The sequence below is a fragment of the Dendrobates tinctorius genome, unplaced genomic scaffold, assembly GCF_039654945.1.
Source record: "Dendrobates tinctorius isolate UK_male_01 unplaced genomic scaffold, ASM3965494v1 ptg000501l, whole genome shotgun sequence".
NCBI classification, from domain to species: domain Eukaryota; kingdom Metazoa; phylum Chordata; class Amphibia; order Anura; family Dendrobatidae; genus Dendrobates; species Dendrobates tinctorius.
Genome location: NW_027362160.1, coordinates 902,310 through 908,960, shown reverse-complemented (window position 1 = coordinate 908,960; position 6,651 = coordinate 902,310).

The window sequence follows — 6,651 nt, the reverse complement described above, 5'->3', positions numbered from 1 at the left end:
TAGGAAACGAACACAAATGACCGAATTTACAACTCAAAAATTGATTAAAAAATATATCTGTATCAATACAGAAACTATAAGGGTGGGGAGAAACAGATGCTCGGGGGGGGGGCAAGAAAGGACGCGACGGGAACAGCGGAAAGAAGTATTTTGTATAACCAATTAAAGCTGAGAGATTTGTGCATGAATCGCTGCCAACGAGAAAATGTGCTCTATAAAAATACATATGATGATAGTGATAACAGTGAGTGGGTCTTCATAGAAAATATGAAATGGAATAACAATCAGGGAAAAATAATAATAAAAGACAACAAGAATCCCCTAAAAAAGGAGTTTACACAGGATAAATGACTGAGATATTGATGCATAACCAGTGACCACCAAACAATGATATCATAAATCTAAAGTGTAAATGCAAATAAAGTGCTGCCTGATGAAGGCAAGCGCCGAAACGCGCGTCGGGGTGGATGCATCCCTGGGACAGCACGTGGGTCTCCATCACCACCTTTCTAGTAGGTACTTACCTTTTTGTCACTTGTCACATTTCCTGCTTTTTCATTTATCTTTTGCACTAGCGCTGAATAATCACCGGCAGCACCAGAGATAGATGTTCCTGTTGGCACCTTAGACACACGTTATCAACGATCACAGGCAGCGCTTCATTTGCACTTTAGATTGATGATATATTGATACATACAGTGCCTACAAGTAGTATTCAACCCCCTGCAGATTTAGCAGGTTTGATAAGATGCAAATAAGTTAGAGCCTTCAAACTTCACACAAGAGCAGGATTTATTAACAGATGCATAAATCTTACAAACCAAAAAGTTATGTTGCTCAGTTAAATTTTATTAAATTTTAAACATACAAGTGTGGGTCAATTATTATTCAACCCCTAGGTTTAATATTTTGTGGAATAACCCTTGTTTGCAATTACAGCTAATAATCGTCTTTTATAAGACCTGATCAGGCCGGCACAGGTCTCTGGAGTTATCTTGGCCCACTCCTCCATGCAGATCTTCTCCAAGTTATCTAGGTTCTTTGGGTGTCTCATGTGGACTTTAATCTTGAGCTCCTTCCACAAGTTTTCAATTGGGTTAAGGTCAGGAGACTGACTAGGCCACTCCAACACCTTGATTTTTTGCCTCTTGAACCAGGCCTTGGTTTTCTTGGCTGTGTGCTTTGGGTCGTTGTCTTGTTGAAAGATGAAATGACGAACCATCTTAAGATCCTTGATGGAGGAGCGGAGGTTCTTGGCCAAAATCTCCAGGTAGGCCGTGCTATCCATCTTCCCATGGATGCGGACCAGATGGCCAGGCCCCTTGGCTGAGAAACAGCCCCACAGCATGATGCTGCCACCACCATGCTTGACTGTAGGGATGGTATTCTTGGGGTCGTATGCAGTGCCATCCAGTCTCCAAACGTCACGTGTGTGGTTGGCACCAAAGATCTCGATCTTGGTCTCATCAGACCAGAGAACCTTGAACCAGTCTGTCTCAGAGTCCTCCAAGTGATCATGAGCAAACTGTAGACGAGCTTTGACATGACGCTTTGAAAGTAAAGGTACCTTACGGGCTCGTCTGGAACGGAGACCATTGCGGTGGAGTACGTTACTTATGGTATTGACTGAAACCAATGTCCACACTGCCATGAGATCTTCCCGGAGCTCCTTCCTTGTTGTCCTTGGGTTAGCCTTGACTCTTCGGACAAGCCTGGCCTCGGCACGGGAGGAAACTTTCAAAGGCTGTCCAGGCCGTGGAAGGCTAACAGTAGTTCCATAAGCCTTCCACTTCCGGATGATGCTCCCAACAGTGGAGACAGGTAGGCCCAACTCCTTGGAAAGGGTTTTGTACCCCTTGCCAGCCTTGTGACCCTCCACGATCTTGTCTCTGATGGCCTTGGAATGCTCCTTTGTCTTTCCCATGTTGACCATGTATGAGTGCTGTTCACAAGTTTGGGGAGGGTCTTAAATAGTCAGAAAAGGCTGGAAAAAGAGATAATTAATCCAAACATGTGAAGCTCATTGTTCTTTGTGCCTGAAATACTTCTTAATACTTTAGGGGAACCAAACAGAATTCTGGTGGTTTGAGGGGTTGAATAATAAATGACCCTCTGAATAAACTTTTCACAATTTAAAAAAAAATTAAACAAAGAAATAACATTCTTTTTTGCTGCAGTGCATTTCACACTTCCAGGCTGATCTACAGTCCAAATGTCACAATGCCAAGTTAATTCCGAATGTGTAAACCTGCTAAATCTGCAGGGGGTTGAATACTACTTGTAGGCACTGTAACCACCAAAGAATGAGATCAGTCATTCATCCCGTGTAAACTCCTTTTTTAGGGGATTCTTGTTGTCTTTTATTATTATTTTTCCCTGATTGTTATTCCATTTCATATTTTGTATGAAGACCCCCTCACTGTTATCACTATCATCATATGTATTTTTATAGAGCACATTTCCTCGTTGGCAGCGATTCATGTACAAATCTCTCAGCTTTAATTGGTTATACAAAATACTTCTTTCCGCTGTTCCCATCGCGTCCTTTCTTGTCCCCCCCGAGCATCTGTTTCTCCCCACCCTTATATTTTCGGTATTAATACAGATATATATTTTTTTAATCAATCTTTGAGTTGTAAATTCGGTCATTTGTCTTCGTTTATCATTTCCATGTTGCACCTTAGATAACAGACATTAGGCCCGGTCTTATAATGTGGCATAGGCCTCACTTATACTGTGCCCGGCTCTTGAGTCTTTAAACCCAAATGCTAGATAATACCAGAGCTGAGGCAGCGGTGGAGGGGTCTGCGTGTCAGGGGGTCTATGTGCTGGAGGGGACCTGCGTGTCAGGGGGTCCATGTGCTGGAGGGGACCTGCGTGTCGGGGGGTCCATGTGCTGGAGGGGGCCTGCGTGTCGGGGGGGTCCATGTGCTGGAGGGGGCCTGCGTGTCGGGGGGGTCCATGTGCTGGAGGGGGTCTGCGTGTCGGGGGGGTCCATGTGCTGGAGGGGGCCATGTCCTGTCACGTACCCACTTCTCAGCACGTGACTTCGGGTTGTGCCTGCAAGGGTTAATCTACCTCCTGTCACTCAGTCCAGCATTCACCCTCTGTCCTATGCTGCAATGGGAGCCTAAATCACAGCCCGACACAGACCACGCACCCCGCTCATACACGCTGCCACCACTCACCGAACACACGGGCGATGAGTCCCGGAAATATTACTACTATCCGCCAATCACCAGGAGCGCACACTAAGGCTGTGGATTCATTACAGCAACAAGGCTCAGACTTATTAAAGTTTTAAGCTTTAATAGGAAAGGTGCAGAGCTCACAATAAAAGGATATGGAAATAAAAAGTGACAAATATGCAAAACAGTAATAAAATGGAGAAAACTTACAGAAATATCCAAACCTTGCAGTCTGTTGTTCTGCTCCCTGAGGGGGGATGAATATGGAATGGCTCACACCAGCTTGGCTGTCCCTCATCTGTGAACATGTAACTTATAGATTTAACCTGGAGATCAGATTTCTGGACCAGCCTCTCATGTTAATATTCTAATTCCTGGATTGTGACTGGACCACGGCGACTCTACCAGTGAATACATTATCTTTCTCTGAACGCTGTTTGTATAACTTTTCTTTCTTATAGTAAATAGATATTGTCAGGGTGTCATTTGGCGTCTCCCTTCACAGGCACCAGAAGGTGTGAAATGTTTCCACTGTCTTTTTCTCAGGATAACATAGGTCATGACCTTTGTGAAGAGCTGCAGCCTAGAACAGATGCTAAGTTACTGCTCGTCATACATCCATACATATACATATGTCACTACATGTCCCAAACCCAGAGTGCCCTAACCTCACCCGAGACGTACGCCCCAAATGATTAGCCCCTGACGTCTTGAATCTATACACATCTCTCACTCTGCAGCCCTGTAGGCGGTGGGGACACACTACAGCTTGTAGTGACTCATCCTCCAGTCACTTCCAGAGCAGTGGTCACTATTCTGCTATTACATCAGGTTTTATCCTCAAAAGCAGAATCTGGAGGTGACTGGAGGATAAGACATGATGTAACAGCAGAATAGTGAGTGCAGCTCTGGAGGTGACTGGAGGATAAGACACGATGTAACAGCAGAATAGTGAGTGCAGCTCTGGAGGTGACTGGAGGATAAGACGTGATGTCAGTTTAGGGTGCATATATTGATCTGGGGCTTTGCTCTAGTCTCACACCAGTCTGTCATCCGTGGTTGGGGTCTCTGAGGAATGGAATATTACTGATGGCAGATGATTCCTGACTTTTGGGTGCGTAGACCTGGGGTTCTTTTCTGGGGTATCCGTCAGTGATGATGCTCTGGTGTCTCTTGCAGGGTGATGATGGTGAGGTGATGGCGCCGTCTGCTAGGAGCCTTCTTATCGGGGCAGGAAAGGCCTGCAGTGAGCCCCCCGACACCACCCAGCTCCTCCAGGAGATCCAGCAGGTATAATGCACGTTCCTTCTCCTAGGAGGCGAAGCTGCAGATTGTGAGCTCTTGTGCCAATTGCTGCCGAGCTGAAGCAGAGTAGTGGGAACTGTGACGTCACTCCTGTGTGTACAGCTGATATGGGGGACCCTGGGTGTACTGAGGGGGTCTGTTACTATATATCAGTCTGCAGTCAGTGGATACAACTGTAACAAACCCACAGCTGTGTAAAGCCAAGCCGCGGAGAGACGACTGTAGGACAGGAGACTACAATCTATTACTCCCTGTTATCAGTCATTACTGGGGAGGAGACTGTAGGACAGGAGACTACAATCTATTACTCCCCGTTATCACCCATTACTGGGGAAGGAGACTGTAGGACAGGAGACTACAATCTATTACTCCCCGTTATCAGCCATTACTGGGGGAGGAGACTGTAGGACAGGAGACTACAATCTATTACTCCCCGTTATCAGCCATTACTGGGGAGGAGACTGTAGGACAGGAGACTACAATCTATTACTCCCCGTTATCAGCCATTACTGGGGGAGGAGACTGTAGGACAGGAGACTACAATCTATTACTCCCCGTTATCACCCATTACTGGGGAGGAGACTGTAGGACAGGAGACTACAATCTATTACTCCCCGTTATCAGCCATTACTGGGGGAGGAGACTGTAGGACAGGAGACTACAATCTATTACTCCCCGTTATCAGCCATTACTGGGGAGGAGACTGTAGGACAGGAGACTACAATCTATTACTCCCCGTTATCAGCCATTACTGGGGAGGAGACTGTAGGACAGGAGACTACAATCTATTACTCCCCGTTATCACCCATTACTGGGGGAGGAGACTGTAGGACAGGAGACTACAATCTATTACTCCCCGTTATCAACCATTACTGGGGAGGAGACTGTAGGACAGGAGACTACAATCTATTACTCCCCGTTATCACCCATTACTGGGGGAGGAGACTGTAGGAGAGGAGACTACAATCTATTACTCCCTGTTATCAGCCATTACTGGGGGAGGAGACTGTAGGACAGGAGACTACAATCTATTACTCCCCGTTATCAGCCATTACTGGGGAGGAGACTGTAGGACAGGAGACTACAATCTATTACTCCCCGTTATCAGCCATTACTGGGGAGGAGACTGTAGGACAGGAGACTACAATCTATTACTCCCCGTTATCACCCATTACTGGGGAGGAGACTGTAGGACAGGAGACTACAATCTATTACTCCCCGTTATCACCCATTACTGGGGAGGAGACTGTAGGACAGGAGACTACAATCTATTACTCCCCGTTATCACCCATTACTGGGGGAGGAGACTGTAGGAGAGGAGACTACAATCTATTACTCCCTGTTATCAGCCATTACTGGGGGAGGAGACTGTAGGACAGGAGACTACAATCTATTACTCCCCGTTATCACCCATTACTGGGGAGGAGACTGTAGGACAGGAGACTACAATCTATTACTCCCCGTTATCACCCATTACTGGGGGAGGAGACTGTAGGAGAGGAGACTACAATCTATTACTCCCTGTTATCAGCCATTACTGGGGGAGGAGACTGTAGGACAGGAGACTACAATCTATTACTCCCCGTTATCAGCCATTACTGGGGAGGAGACTGTAGGACAGGAGACTACAATCTATTACTCCCCGTTATCAGCCATTACTGGGGAGGAGACTGTAGGACAGGAGACTACAATCTATTACTCCCCGTTATCAGCCATTACTGGGGGAGGAGACTGTAGGACAGGAGACTACAATCTATTACTCCCCGTTATCACCCATTACTGGGGAGGAGACTGTAGGACAGGAGACTACAATCTATTACTCCCCGTTATCGGCCATTACTGGGGAGGAGACTGTAGGACAGGAGACTACAATCTATTACTCCCCGTTATCAGCCATTACTGGGGGAGGAGACTGTAGGACAGGAGACTACAATCTATTACTCCCCGTTATCAACCATTACTGGGGGAGGAGACTGTAGGACAGGAGACTACAATCTATTACTCCCCGTTATCAGCCATTACTGGGGAGGAGACTGTAGGACAGGAGACTACAATCTATTACTCCCCGTTATCAGCCATTACTGGGAGTGCTGAGAAGAGGGTAGAATAGTCACCATCGCTCTGCTGACCCCATAACTGCAGGGTTCAGACTGGTAGC